We start from the raw sequence: 15877 nt of genomic DNA on the forward strand, positions 1-15877 counted from the left end.
GGATGCAGAGCGGCCGGACTCCCCCCTGCAGGGCGTCATCGCGTGCCTGTGCTTAGGGGTGCTGGCCAGGCCGCCTGCCCGCCCATCCTGGAGCCGGAGCATCTTTGTCTGTGAAACGGGACGGTGGTTGACAGCAGTATTACTGTGTGATGGGGTCTAAGGAGTGAAAATGGGAACTGGGCGAGATGCGCAGGGCCTGGCTCAGTGCCCACACCTTGTGTGATAAACGTCCTCCCTTACGAGTGGGAAGGAGCATCTTGACTCTTCCTGGATGCTTCCTCTCAGGTGGACAGGAGCAGCGGCCACAGAGCAAGGGACTGTGGGTGGCAAAAACCGCAGACAAGAGAGACTGGAAATAATCGCAGGGAGGGGTTGTCATCTGTCCCACCCTGCCAGCTGCTTTTTTCAAGGCGAGAGGATTGGGATCCTGAAACGGAGTCTAGAGTCTGAGCAGTTGCTTCAGATGATGTAGGCAATGCTATTTGTTGGTCCTTGGCATAGAACTAACATTTTAGGGTTCAGGATTTACACTTTTAATAATCTAGAGGCAACTTAAAAATCCCACAAGCTCTTTTCCGGTCTGACTTGATGAGGTGAGGGGACCATTGTGACCAAGCGACAAACCCCTTCGGGACCCGTGTCCAACAGGGAGACAGACATGTAAGGAGAGGAGCCAGAATGTCATGCAGCCTGAGGGCAGGGGACAGATGGAGGCTGTAGGTGCAAGGTCAAGGCCATCTGCCTGGGCTTTGAATGGTGAGTGGCTAACCAGAAGGCAGGGGAGCATGTGCGGAGGCAGGGAGATGGGCAGAGTGGGGCCGGGGCTAGCATTTTCCAGAAGGTCCTCCAGATCCCGCCCCGGGCCTCCTTCCTCTGGGCAGGAGACCACGTGCGTCACAGTGCCCTGCTGCTGGCCGCTGGTGTGGCTGTGTTGAGAAGGACACGTCCCAGAGCTCGCGGGGGCTCTGTCTGGTCTGCTCCGTGGGCCACAAACTCCTAGAGGCAGGTGCAGGGTCTCGCCCCAGTAGGTGCTGTTTTATCCTGCTAGAAACAAAATAGAACGACTTAGACCTATAATTTAGAATCCTGTGCTTCTCAAAGAATCCTCTTTTGTAATTATGTTTGCCCTTTCTGGCTCCGGGCCACCCCTGTGAAGGGTGACTGTCCCGGAATTCACTCATTCTGTGCACGTGCTCACCTTGCACTTGGTGGTGATTTTCTGTTCTTGTTGCTGTGGGGTTGTCACCCGCCCAGACGTTAGGGCGTCCGTGGCTTCTGGTCTTGCGCCGCCCCACGTGCCGCACAAGGCTGTCCCTTCCCCGTGTACGGGGCCCTCCTGTGACCTTACGTGGGGAAAGTTCCAGAGGTCTTTATCTGTGGAATCCCGCATCCCTCCCTCTCCTATTGGAGCCACGGTGGGGAGCGCCACCGTGTCGTGAACCAGCAAACCGCAGCCAGACGCGTGCACCTTGCTGGTACCTTTGGCAGGCGCCCACGGAAGCGTCAGCCGTAGCACATGCATCGGAACGGTGAGGGCTGAAGAGAAACGTTCACAGGGAAGACATCCCTCGCTCAGCCTGGGCTTTAGAGATGGGTCCACAGCCCATGGTTCTCCCTTTGCCTCTGCCTGTGAGGCACCCGTCCAAGTGAGCTTGCACAAAGCAGCAAGAGTGCACCTCAGATACGGTGTTTCTACCAAGTGTGAAGGCGGTAAAATGTATGTGATCACCTAGGGCTGAAGTATAGCATCAGAGCGTATGGATTTATTTATTTATTATATTGATATATGCGGATTTGTATCATTAATAAAAAACATTGTGAAGTGTTTTTTAAAGGGAAGCCTTAATAAATCCTAGGGCTGCCTGGCATATAAGGACAGAAAGCTTGCTTTTTTTTTTTAAGTATCCCACTAAGAAAAATGCTTTCTACCTATCTGAGTCATACAGTACCTTCTTAAGAAATAATTCTTTTTCTTATTGAGGTACAGTTGATATATAGAATTATACTAATTTCAGGCATGCCACAGAATGATTCGCTATTTGTATGTGTTACAAAACGGTGTCCACAGTAAACCTGGTTCACATCCATCACCACACATAGTCGCACATTGTTTTCTTGTGATGAGAACTTTTGAGGTTGACTCTCTTCACCACTTTCAACTATGCAGTATGGTGGGATCAATAGAGTCACCTTACATCCCTAGGACTTGGCTTATTTTATAACTGATAGCAATCTCAAAAGAAATAACTGTTCTTAAGGCATTTCTAGAAAAACATTTGTAACATCTCTTCCGAAGGATTCGATTCTACTTTTCGATAGGCATCTTGTCAGATGTTAGAGGCGGGTGTGTTTTGCTTACATTTTAATTATGGGAGGTGCCCACGTCTGACCCTTCCTGCTGTCCTGAGGACCGCCACATCAGGTTTGAAGGGACACGTGTCATTCAGTCAAAATGCTTCCAAATGAGTCCAATAGGCTCAGGGAAGCTTTTAGCATTTCTGATTCTCCCATAAAGCACAAGAATGTTTCATTCTAGCCTGATTAATATTTGCTTCCATTTCTGGACTTTTCCACCAGGCATCTGTGGGAGCATCAGCTAACCTGGTGTGAAGAAGCTCTCACAATAGGAGAAAGTTTGAAGGTGAGGCCCCGCCCTCGCCGTCTCATCATGACTGACGCGTCGCTGCTGAGTAGGGGCCCTGTCGCTTCTTCCTCTTCGTAACCGTTCTGTGCCGTTGGTCACCTTTTAGATAGTGGGTCTCAGCATTCCATTGTTGGTTTTGTAAATTATCTCAAATTCTTTCGTAACGGGCTCAGTTTCCTTGAGTGTGTGTGCACGTGCGTGCGATGCATCTGCACAGAGGACAGCGTGTGCACACGCACACACACATTTGCAGCGGTAGCTGTTTTCCCGATGGCATGACACTCCCCTCGTGGTGGTCCCTCAGCGCAGGCTTTCCGCCCAGACAGGCAGAAACATCTGCTTACAGTGGAGTGGATTTCCAGGGCTTGTCTCTGGTGCCAGAATGGGCGGACCTTTGGAGCACAGCCCTCTGTGCAGACTTTGATTTGAGTGGCAGAGGCAGGTTTTGGAAAGGGAAAGCAGTCTCGTGTTCTGGAGTTCGCAGAGGGTTGCTGTGAGTGCGTCCCGCCAGCAAAACCTCATCTCCCGGGCTGTGGGCCGAAGGGCAGAGTGGCAGCCCGAGTGTGGTGGTTGGCTTCCAGACACAGCAGCAAGCACGGACCCGGCTTTCAGTCACCTGGTGCTCTGAGTGTCACGGGGTGAAGGTGTTTCCTAGATGGAAAAGTGTCCCGTTCTCATTGACTTCTTCACGGGGCTGTGTTAGCTCTTACAAGTGGGCCGCGAGCTGCTCCAGGCCAAGGGCTGTGGCTCCACTCCCCAAAAGCAACTGTTTTCATGGAGTCACAATTTGACGAGGAAAGTGAATATTAGGAGAATATAGAACATGAAACGTAAGGGTGTCAGTGATGTGAGCAGAGGAAGAAAGGAGAGCAGGGAAGAGCAGGCCAGGGGAGAAAGGGAGCGTCTTCCTCTCCTATGATGCGCATCTCTGTCAGCTTGGCCGCCGTAGCAGAGACCCCGCATGGGTGGCTTAAATCCCAGACCTGCACCTGTCACGTCCTGGCAGTGGGAAGCCTGAGATCCGGGTGTGGGCCAGCCGGTTCCTCCTGAGGCCTCTTGGTGCCCTGCAGACATGGTGTGTCCTGTGTCCTCACGTGGTCGTCCCTCTGCCTTTCTGTGTCCTCACCTCCTCCTGTGGGGACAGCACAGTCGGGTTGGGGCCTCCCCAACGTCCCCCTTTTACCTTAACCCCGTTTAAAAGCCTTCCTTCCATCTAGTCACTTAGGGAGGTGCTAGGTTTAGGGCTCCAATGTAGGAATTTGAGGGACACGGCTCTGCCTCCCGACTTCTGTGAGGCTGGCCCTTTCCCCTGTGATTCCTCAGCTGTGAAAGTAGACCCCGAACGCCTCGTGCTGTGTTGTACTCCCCCTCTCCAGCCTGGACCGTGTCTTCTGCATCACGGAGCTTGACACAGATGGAGAATCTGTGTATGTCCTTGTGTGTGTAGAATCAGATTGGACGACCCTTGAATGCAGGAGGTACTGAGGGGCTGTGCAACAGCCCACGTGGCCAGTGACATCCCTGCGTGCTGGTCCCAGTGGACGGTGACACCCCTGTGTGACGGTCCAGGCGGATGATGACGTCCCTGCATGACAGTCCAGGCAGATGGTGACATCCCTGCATGGTGGTCCAGGTGGACGGTGACGTCCCTGCGTGATGGTCCGGGTGGATGGTGACGTCCCTGAATGGTGGTCCAGGCGGATGGTGACATCCCTGCGTGACGATCCAGGTGGATGGTGACATCCCTGCGTGGTGGTCCAGGTGGACAGTGATGTCCCTGCGTGGTGGTCCAGGTGGACAGTGATGTCCCTGCGTGACGGTCCAGGTGGATGGTGACATCCCTACGTGGTGGTCCAGGCAGATGATGACGTCCCTGCGTGATGGTCCAGGTGGATGGTGACATCCCTACGTGGTGGTCCAGGCAGATGATGACGTCCCTGCATGACGGTCCAGGCGGATGGTGACATCCCTGCGTGGTGGTCCAGGCAGATGATGACGTCCCTGCGTGACGGTCCAGGTGGATGGTGACATCCCTACGTGGTGGTCCAGGCAGATGATGACGTCCCTGCATGGTGGTCCAGGCAGATGGTGACATCCCTGCGTGATGGTCCAGGTGGACAGTGATGTCCCTGCGTGGTGGTCCCAGTGGACGGTGACACCCCTGCGTGATGGTCCAGGCGGATGATGACGTCCCTGCGTGACGGTCCAGGCAGACGGTGACGTCCCTGCGTGGTGGTCCAGGTGGACAGTGATGTCCCTGCGTGGTGGTCCAGGCGGATGGTGACGTCCCTGCATGATGGTCCAGGCGGATGGTGACATCCCTGCGTGGTGGTCCAGGTGGACAGTGATGTCCCTGCGTGGTGGTCCAGGTGGACAGTGATGTCCCTGCGTGGTGGTCCAGGTGGATGGTGACATCCCTCCGTGGCGCCCAAGGGGTGGGCGGGCTGCTCACCTGATAGTGCTGAGTTTGCTGTTTGGCCGACACAGGCACCGTCACGGGGCGGGGGGATATGCGGATGATAGAGCTGGAGGGCAGTAGACAGGGAGGCACAGAGGGGATGCGCATCTATGCCCTGGGGAGGAGGTACCCCCCTGAGGTCATGCTGGAGAGTCCCCAGAGCGGGGGTGCTGATGGAAACACATGCAGCCACGTGCCCTTATGTCACATGCTGGGTAAACGTGAGCTTACGGGAAACAGGTGGCCGATGTGTCCTGGTGACAGGATGGTCGAACGCGGCATGCCCTTCCCCGGGGCTGACTTGTGCAGGCCACGCTCTGGAGACCCCCCTCCCCCCCGCCGATGCCCGCGAGCCCCGGGCCTCTGCTCCAAGCTCTTTGCCCATGAAAGCCTCATGCCTCCAAGCCTTCCTGGGCTCCTCTGCTCCACCCAGGAGGTCTAAGGTCTCCTGAGGAAGGAGCCTGGGGTCTGGCAGAGGTCATGTGTCTCCCACCATCTGTGCCCTGTCCCCCTGCCACCCCTTGGGGGAATTTCAGGCCCGTCTGCATACAGCAACCTCACATTCCTGAGGTTCCCAGCAGGGGCAGTTCTGGGGAGCAGTCCTGACAACCAGGGTGACCTGGGGACCCTGGGAGGCTGCCCTCTAGGGCAGAATCTCATCTCCCTCCGGTGTGGCCGCCCTGGAGACCGAGCCTGGGCTGCGGCTCACCTCCACGACCCCACAGTCTGCACTGGGTGTGGAGATGGAATTTAGAACCGTTGCCGGGCTTTTGAGGCTCGTCGTGCTTGGATCTCGCGGCGCTGGATTTAACTCCAGGGCTGATTTCTAAGTCATGAGACATCTTGCCAAAAGACGAGTCTGGGGAGTTGATTTGTTCTTGATTGCAGGCACCTCCTTGATGAGCCCTCATCCCTCGGAAGGCCCCACTGAGGGGCAGCTGCAGGGATGACAGAACCGTCTAGAACCCACTTCTGGGTGGGGCTCTGCCCATCCCCTCACGGACAACAAGCCGGCCTTGGGAAGAGCTCCAGAGCCCCCCTTGTGTTTGTGTGTGAGAGTCGCTGGGGCTGGAGAGGCAGGCATGCGGGTCAGGCGCTTCTCACCGTTGTGCATGTCCTGAGCCCCGGAGCTGCTTAGCACGAGTCAGTGGACTGGGTTCCATGGGGCGACTGCACTCGTTTGCTGCTCTGCTGGTTTGATTGTTCTTCCTCTGACCCGGGGCAGAGAGCACCTGCTCTCGGTGCAGCTTGGCTCAGTAGGCGGCTGGCAGGGATTTAACCTACGAATCCTTGTAACGCACAGTCCGACCCGGAAACTCCAGAAGTTTCTCTTCCGGGTGTCTTTGACCAGCAGCGCCACCTCCTTCTAGGGGGAGGCCCAGGAGTGTGGGGGGGGGGGGGTCCCAGGAACAGGCGCCTAGCAGGCTCCCGGTGACACTGGTCCACAGTCTGAGACGCGCTCGTCCAGGGAATGGCTGGAATTTCCGGAATTCTGGAACAGCTGAAGGGTGGGAACACACAAACAAAACCACAAGCCTTCCAGCCGTGGGAGAAGCAGCTCCTGTACCCCAAGCCTGATGTGTTGTGTCTGAGAGTGAACCTGGTGGTGCTGATGGTCAGGATGGACGGACAGATGGCCAGGACCACGCGGGTGCTGGAGTGAGCCCGGGGGCTTCTGGGAGCACAGGGACCCCTGACGGGAGTGTCTGAGAGCAGAGTGCCCACCTGCCATCCTCTGTCCAGGCGGGGTCCCAGAGGTGAGGTGGCCGGACCCCGGACTCTGCTTAGTATGTTGCTCAGCGGCTGGTCTGGATGAGCTGCCAGGGCGGAAATGTGTCCCTAGAACCTCCACGAAGACACGGATGTCAGCTTTGGGAACGTGCATGCCTGGCTGTCTGTGTGCGTGTGTGCGTGTACATGCTCACACAGGCTGCACACGCACAAACTTGTGTACCTTCACATGGCGCATCTGGACGGGTTGACTTATTTTAATGAGCACGTCCCCCATCCAACCCCGTGAACTGCCCATCACCCTGAAAGTGAAAAGGCTTTTTTATAAGCGTCCAGTTTGTGGTCTGACTTAAAACCAGCCTGGGGACACTTCCTGTTGTTTTGAAGCGATGCCTGCAGCCTCAGTGCCGGGGCTCTAGGGACCTTGTGCCACCACACTCCGGAGGGTGGTGTCCTGACCTGGCCTGGGACACTCACGAGGGGCATAGCCGGCCAGCGGGAACAGAGGCTGGAGGGGTCAAGCTCTGCGTGCACTGCCCCCAGCCCTCAGCTCTGCCCCAGGATCCGCAAAGTCACACCTTGCGGCCAAGGTCACAGCCCGTGGGCACGAAGCCCGGTTCGCTGGGTGGCCCAGAGCAGATGGGAAGGTTTGCTCTGCGAACAGAGACCCCGGGGGAGGTGGGAGCAGCAGCTGAGCCACTGAGGCCCCCTCCCCTCCCTTCTGCTCCCCTCCACTCATCCCAGGCCCTATGCCTTGTTCAGGAGGAGACAGCATCAGGCAGGATGGGGAGCTGGGGGAAGGGAGACTCAGGACTCGGACTCTGTGGTAGGGGTGGCACCTGTTCTCTGCTCAGGCTCGGTTTGGGCCAGAGCTGTTGGGAGAAGAGATACGTGGGAGAGGGGGACGGGGCAAGAAGCCGGCTGGGGGGGTAGCACGCACTCCCGCACAGAGGCAGTGACATACCGTCTCCCACCGACTGGCTCCAGGCGAGGACGGGACTCCCGCCAGCCGTGAGTGGAGATGGGAGAGGTGCAGGTGCACAGGGCGGCCGCAGCCCCAGCCAGCAAGCGGCAGTCGGGGAGCTCCCCAGGAGCGAGTGAGGCAGCACCCCCCCGCGGCCCGTGCCCCTCGGGCGAGAACAGATGGCCGGCTGTGCACACGCAGTGCCATAGGCCCGGCAGCCCATCTCTACAGCAGGGATGAATCCTGCGCTTCTGGAGGCCAGGCGTCCAGGTTCAAGGCGCCAGCCGTGTGGTGTCTCGTGAGGTCTCTTCCTGGTTCACGAGGGCATCTTCTCGCTGTGTCCTCCTGTGGAGGAGGGGCAGGGATCCTGTGGGGTGCCCACCCTCATGACCACATCACCCTCAAGGGTCCACCACTTTCAGTACCATCACACTGGGGATGAGGGTTCAACCTGAGAGTTTTGGGGACACAGACCCATGGTGCATGGCAGAGGTGCACAAGAGAGGACAAGTCACAGTAGGAAGGTGCACCCTGGTCCTGTCTCCAAAACCACGAGGCCGTGACCTTGCCAGTGAGAAGGACATGAGATTGAGGTGCAAAGTGCATCACACAAAACTGGGCTGCTCATCCCTGCAAGGGACCAGAAGGAGTAGTCGTCTAAGGGACTGGACAGAGCACAGGTGAAGGTGTGTCGGGAGGGAGGAAGATGGCTTCACGGCTGCCCCTGCCTGCCCTTCTCCTCCCCCACAGCCCTTCCAGGTCCCTACGGGGGCTCTCAGACCCATTGCTGTACTTCTAGGCTGTGCTTTCAAGGCCGAGCCTCCTGGACACACAGTCACGTGGGAAAAGCACAGCCTGGTTACCGTTGAGTGTTGCAAGGCGATTTCACTGGAGGTCTGCCTTTTCTATCTGATTAATCCATTTATGGACGATTGATTGGCTTAAGTATGTATAAAAATTACTCTGCTGGCCACTGGGGCTCAACGGGGACCTTCGGTTCAGTTATTTGCAGGCAGTGTGAGCCCAGCTAAGGGAATGATGGGGACCCAGGGCGCAGGAACATGGAGCGTGGAGGCAGTGTCTGCCGAGGCCTCAGGGTCACCCCTCAGCACACCAGTGTTGCCAAAGAATACGGTGGAAATAGCTGCAGAAAACGTCTGCTTCAACCACGTTTCAGACGGTTTTGCTGTTGCTATATTTTTATTTTGTCGCTTTAAATCTACAAATCCTGCTAATGGCCGTAGTTTTCCCCTTGGAGCATTCGTTGCTGCCACCACGGACGATCTCCGGGCCTGGACGCGGCATGAAGCCCTTTGTGTGGTTTCTCCTTTAATCCTCACTCCAGCGCGATCCCTGTTTTCCCCTGAGAAAGGCGAGGCCCACAGGACAAAGGCGGCTTACTGACTGCATGGGGCTGTCGGTGGCCAGAGCGCGTTTAGATCTATAGCTGATGCTCAGAGCAGATGGGGCCCGGGTTCCACATGGCGGCCACCGCAGTGCACATGACATCGCTGGGCTCGCTCTGACATCACATCTCCTGCTCTGACATCACGGCTCCTGCTGTGACGTCACATCTCCTGCTCTGACATCAGGGCTCCTGCTGTGACATCACAGGCTCCTGCTGTGACATCAGGGCTCCTGCTGTGACATCATGGGTGGCGGTGGGCACGTCTGCCTCGCCCAGCACTCAGTACCTGTTCACCCCGTGTCCTTTCTTTGGAAGGTGAGGTACAGAAAAGAAGTGGGTACGCTGGTGGTGCCCAGCAGCTCAGCAAGTAGAAACACATATTTGGACTCAGCTCTCCACGTACGCAGGTCCTTGTAAACCTGTGCCTGAAACGGGCTAATCGTTGGAGCTGTTGCAGATCTGCTCCTGCAACTTTTCACAGCATGTCGGGGGACAGAATAAAGATGATGTTCCAGTCATTAGGAGCACTGCAAAGCCACCGGAAATAGTAAGACTCTTTTCTAAAGCAGTTATAGAAAACTTTAAATACTTACACACACAATAGTCTGATTTACTGGAAAGCATTCTGGACTATTGAGTAATTTTCTAGAAATAAAATTTTAATGTCTTCACTCTGAGTAGGAATAATTAAAAGCACGGCTGAACAGATACCATTTAGGAACCTGCTTTAATGAATAAATAAGCATATAGCAATATTTGAGCAGGTTACGCTCTTCCTTTGTAATATATTTTGGCCATTAATTTGTGTAGCGATTTCTTTTTCTCTTACTAGAAAAACAAAAGTGAGTACATGTTATAAATGAGTAGACATTGTATTAAAATTTTGGATAAAAGCCGAGGTACAGGAACGCAGAAAAGGTACGCATATGGCAGAGTCAAGGTATGGAAAGATGCGGGAGTGGTCTTCAGATGGTCAGCTGTTTGTCAGGCCGCCATGTCTGAAGACTCACGGTTGGCTTGGAAAGGTCATGAGGTCTTGGGAGAAGCGTCTTCGTGACCCAGACTGACCTCGGTCAGATTAGTGCCGGAAGGCGATCCCATCTTTTGCAGTGAACAACAGTGCGTTCTGGTGGGGAACCTTCTGCGTGTGGCGACGGCTCTTTGTAGCCAAGACACGGAAGCGCCAAGCGCTGTGTGTGAGGAAGGTGGGTGTGGTGGAGAGTTGGTGAAGAGGAAACAGGAAGTCCTGGAAAACTCGTGGTATCGAGGCCAGCAGGGCCCAGTCTCCTCCTTCCTCCGTGGCACTTGGTCTTTAGTGGCACTAAAGGTTCTTTAGTTCGTACGCGGTCGGTTCCTGGAAGCGGTCGGGGAAGTTGGGACCGTCTGGAGGAGTCCGGTGAGCGGCGCTCTGTGCCAGGAAGGCCGAGGAACCCGGCAGGCTGTGCAGCTAGCCATCTACACTGGCCGCAGCTCTGCCTTCCTCGTGTTCCCCTGGTGCCTTTCCTTCCATTTGCAGTGAGTGTTTTTCACACGTTTCTGGTCTCTTGCTCCTGCTTGTCCTTTTATCGTTGAGCGCGGCCCATGCCTCCCTCCTAGTTTATCTTTGGTGCTTGTTAAAATGATGCTTTTCATTTCCTGTCTTCAAGGACAGTAGCCAGTGGATGTTCAAATGATTCACTGTGCTTCCATTCCTACCAGGATGCTCATTCATCATAAAACTATCCATCCGGACTCTCGCTCCTCGGGGACAGTGTTGCTGGAGTAACGTGGCCGTCCTCGGGTCTGCCGGGCGGACACGTTCGGGCCACTCGCCGTCTCAGACCTGGGGGGCTGCGCCACGTGCAGGGGCCTCCACGGCACCCCCTTCAGTGAGGCCGTGGATGCAGATGTCGTTCTGGCCCCTCGGGGAAGCCTGCACACGTGACCTTCACAACCTGGGTCTATCTAGAGATGCAGGAGATCAGGGAGCCTGGGCTCAGAGTGCAGTGCTTTTGTTGTGGTAACGCTTCCTGCCTGTGCGGGACCAGAGCCTCGGGAGGACTCAGAGAGAACAGTGCCCTCAGCATTGTTTTCTGTCCGTGCACATCTTTGCCGAGTGTACCTTTGTGCCAGCCCTCGGCTCCGAGCGACGGTGCGGCTCGGGTCCGCCCAGTAGCCGCATGCGGAGCTCTGTGGCGCTGCACTAATGGCACGGGCACGGGAGGGGCGTGATGTTTACCTGCCAGGGTCCTGTCCCAGTAAGGGACCCGACCTCAGGGGAGCGACCGCTTGGAGGAGGATGTGGGGCCAGCGGGATGCTCAGGCACCCAGAGGCCAGCAGCGGAGGAATCATGGGAGGCATGGGGAAAGGAGCAGTGTTGGGGAGCCCGTGGCGAGAGACCTCAGGAATCTATGTACAGGAGCAGGCTCACGTGGTTACGGAGGCTGGCAAGTCTAGGTCCAGCAGAGCCGATGTCCCATTTCGACTCTGAAGGCTGGCGGGCTGCCGTAGACCCTGGAGGAGCCGAGCCCCTGTTCAAAGGCTGTCAGATGGGGGAATTCTGTGGTTCTCTTCAGGCCTTCAACTGGTTGGACAGGGCCCACCTATCCTGGGGATGGCAGTCGGCTTGATGCACAGCCCACTGATTTAAATGTTAACCCCCAAACACATTCACAGACACATCCAGAGTGTTTGACCAAATGGCTGGGCACCCCATGGCCCAGTGATGTTGACAATACAATTAGCTGTCACCCGGCCCCCAACGAAGTTCTCATTGTATGGAGACTCAGGCACAGCTGTCCTGCAGCACAGGGAGGTCACTCCCAGCCTCCAGCCTGTAGCCTCCCGCCGCCAGGTCAGTGGACTGCTGACGAGCGTGGGGTGACCCTGGGCCCGAGTCACAGAGGGCGGGGGAGCGAGTGGGGGACAAAGAAGATCCACGCTCGCGGTGCAGAAGAGAATGTGGAGGCTGATGCAGAAGCACATGGAAGGTCACGGTGGACCCGCGCCCCTGCCTCCCCACTCCGCTCCCCTGCACACCTTCACACAGTCTGGCGGCCTCCCGGGCCTGCTCTCCAAGTGCCGCTTCCATGGACTGCTGGAGCCACATGTCATGTCATTGATGGGAGCTGGCTTTCTGACGAGGTCCATGCGAGCCACGCCCTGTGCTTGTCCTTCTGTTGCTGGGAGATCCCACCAGGAGGCAGGACGTTCCAAGGAACAGACGGCTCTTGAGTTCACCGTCAGCAGGTGGTGGTGGATGGATGGTGTTCATAAGCGTAGGACAGGTTCATCAGGGTAGACGGGCCGGTTTCTGTGCTTGCAAACGGCTGCCCTAGATGCCCTGGGATGGGGTCCTGGTCAGTGGAGGTGTGAAGCTGTGGGAGAAATAGCCACAAATCCTGTGCCCCAAATTATTTTTTGGAGCATTTGTTGCCATAGCTGTGGAACCAGAAAGAGACCAATAGAATGGCTGTAGCCACAGCTGGAACCCACAGCCGGCTTCGTGTGGGTAGAGGGTTTGAACGAATCCCACTGGGGGCTCTCCTCCTCCTTTAACATTACATACAAGTGAGAACCAGCTGAGAGCAAATGCCAGTGATGACCTTGGTCCAGGGTCTGGGGCTGAGCCCTCAGAAAGGCAGCCAGGTCCAGTGGGAGTGTGGACCCCCGTCCGTTCCGTCCTGGTCCCCGTCCCTGCCAGGGTTCGCCTTTCCTGCAGAGCCCTGCAGCACCTGCCCTCTGCTTCCCCTTTCCCCTGCACCACCCACCCCCACTGCCGAATCCCACCTCCGGGTTAGGACCAGACCCGGAGCAGAGGCGGCTCGGCCCACCCGCCCTGAGCCACCGTCAGCCCCTCCCACCCCCTTGCTAAGCTGGGCCTTCGTCGGAGTAAATGTCCCAGGACACTTGGGGCCCTCAGGACCCACGCAGGCACCTGTCCTGTGTGAGGTCCTGGATGCCCACCTGTGGCAGCTGCTGTCTCCCCATCGCTGTGTCCTGGGCCACCTCTAGGTGTTCTGAGGCTGTGCTCAGCGCATCTGACATGAACTGCACCCGGGTGGTGGTTTTGGCTTGAATGGCACCGGCCTGGAAACGTGTCTGTTGTTAAGTAGACATTGCCATTTTCATTCTTAAAGGCATAATTCAATCTCTAATCCTAAATTAGGACTGAGTTTTAAGATGTGCTACATTTAAGGATGTTTCGTAAGCTCATTACGGCCTCATAATCATGAACTCACCACCCCCTGCTGCTAATAAGGGACGTATGTTGTATCCATCCACAGTCGGGGCCGGATTGTCTGACCCACTGCTCTCAGAGCCCTGTGGGGTCCCCACTGAGAAGTCAGAGCTGGACGCTCCACTCTGAAGGGCAGACTAAGGCATCCCCAGGACACATGGGAAGGAAGGATTAGCCAGATCCATGATGTTCGGCTTAAATGCATTTTTACAGTTGAAATGGCAAAGAAAGGAGTAACTCCCGTCTTTTTGTTATAGCTTAAGATGCTGTGCTAGGTGCCCTGGTAATCCCAAGAGACATTGTGAGGTTCACCCTGATAAAATACCAGAAAAACAGAAAACAACAGTCAGCCAGCCCTAACTGCTGGGTCTCTGGCAGGGATTTAGAGGGGATTCATAGGAAACCGTTTTATTTGGTCTGTTTCCCTGAGAAGCACTCGTTATGGGAGCCTGTGACCATCCCCCTTTGCCATGGCCGTGCACATGGGTACCCTGCAGGCATGTGAATTGTGTTCTCTTTAGCCTCAGTGAAGCCCCTTCTCACACAAGCTCTTCCTTTGTGTCGAGACCCTCTGTGGTACTTACTTGTGCAAACACTCCAAGTGGTCATTCAGTATTACTGAATCCACCTTCCTGTGCCACCAGGGTTCTCTGAATGCTGACACACAGGAGTGACCAAGTGCTGGTCTGTGTCCCCTGGGTCCCCACACGTGGCCCCATTCCCCACAAGAGTTCCCTGGAAGACGGTGGACTTACCACAGCCAGATCTGGGCAGTGGTTTTCCTCTTTGGTCCTGCACCTTCCTAGGTCTGGGTTCTGATGATTCTGTGGCCTTTACCCTTAACTGAGCCAGAAGAAGCACAATTAATCATCCCAGCCATCACCCCCTCGTGTCTGCCTACAGGCTGATGGCTGGCGTCATGCAGGGAGGCAGATGAGCTCCGGGGAGGCGGGCCCCAAAGACCCCATCCCAGAGGGAGAGGTCAAGTCAGCCTGACCGCCTCCGCGCTCACGCTGAGCCCCCACTCATTGCTTCCCACTCTCCAGACGGCTTACTTTCACCGTCCTCCTTCCCGAGGGCCATGGGATTTAGTGGTTCATCATCCAGCCTCTTAAATTTCCTGACTTCGCACCTGCGTGGGTGGTTCTGCCTTCCCCCTCTGGGGGTGCTCTGCAACCCTGGGAGCTATCCGGCTGCCCTGGGGGTCAGCGGTCTACAGACGCCGTCTCGGGACGCCCAGGATGCCCGTCTCCTCTCTAGTGGGTAAACCTGTGCACCGGCCCGGTGTCCATCACACTCACCTGGTGTTCAGCACAGAACCAATGGGTCTTCATGGTGCCGGTGGAGACACAAAAACCCAGAGTCCGATAACTTTTAGGCACCCCTCGAATGTAATAAAACATTTTTCCTTTTAAATAATGGAAGTAAAGCCTGGCTTCCTGCTGTGGGGAGTAAATGGTAGACGCGAAAGGCTTCAGCTGACCTGGCCGCAGCACGAGGACCTTTAGGGGGTCTTAAAATTTCCTACGTGCAAGGGACCGATTCCGTGTCAGGAGAGGCAGGTGCACCAACTGCCTCCCATGTTCAGTTCGCCTTGAAGACCTTGCGGCAGGTGCCACCAGGAGCTCTGTCAGCAGAGTGCTTCTGAGTGCAGGGCCCTGGCGGGGCCGGGATGCTGGCGGTGACCCCAGCTCTGCCCTGGGGGCCTTGGCAAGCCTGTTCCCTCCTGCTCTGTCTCACTGTCCATCCGCCCAAGGGAGGGTGTGATGAGGGGACTTCTTGTGTTTATTCTTATCTTATACAGTCAGTGCATTTTTTAAAAATTTTTTTCAGGCGGTTTTAGATTCATAGCAAAATTGAGAAGGTACAGAGATTTCTCATATCCTCCCCTGCCCCCCGGCACGCACAGCCTCCCCCTCCACCAGCATCCCCACCAGACGGTGCATTTGTTACAACTGATGATGTTGTCATCGCCCAGAGTCCACAGTCTACATCAGGGCCCTCTTGGTGTCGTACATTCTGTGGGTTTGCACTCCCCATCCTCCGCCCCTGGAAACCACTCCTCTTTTTACTGTCTGTGTGGTTTTATTCTTTCCAGAAGGTCATAGAGTTAGAACCATACAGTGAGTAGCCTTTTCAGTCTGCCTTCTTTCACTTGGTAAGACTCATGTAAGGTTCTTCCACGGCTGTTCATGGCTTGAAGGCTCTTTTCTTTTTAGGGCTGAATAATATTGCATTGTCTGTATGGACCACAAGTTATTTATCCATCAACTACTGAAGGCCACCTTGGTTGCCTCCAAGTTTTGGCAACTATGTAAACATTCGTGTGCGAGATTTTGTGTGGACATAAGTTTTCTAGTCTTTTGGGTAAATACCAGGGTCGTATGTTTAGTTTTGCAAGAAAGCACCAGCCTGTCTTCCAGAGCGTTCACACCATCTTGCATTCCCACCG

General features: G+C 55.8%; 1 protein-coding gene across 9 annotated transcripts in view; it reads left to right on the forward strand.

Annotated features, from left to right (window-relative positions):
* The window catches only part of DLGAP2 (DLG associated protein 2), a 783073-nt gene that overhangs the window by 376170 nt on the left and 391026 nt on the right, over positions 1–15877 (forward strand). For 2 of the 9 annotated variants that reach the window (XM_042982843.1, XM_042982844.1), the window contains exon 1: positions 9490–9752. The exons of the other annotated variants lie outside the window; for them this stretch is intronic. The gene's annotated coding sequence lies outside the window, so the exon portion shown is untranslated. Of the gene's footprint in view, positions 1–9489; positions 9753–15877 lie in introns of those variants that run through there. 9 annotated transcript variants of the gene reach the window in all.

Source organism: Panthera tigris, chromosome B1 (assembly GCF_018350195.1).
Source record: "Panthera tigris isolate Pti1 chromosome B1, P.tigris_Pti1_mat1.1, whole genome shotgun sequence".
NCBI lineage: Eukaryota > Metazoa > Chordata > Mammalia > Carnivora > Felidae > Panthera > Panthera tigris.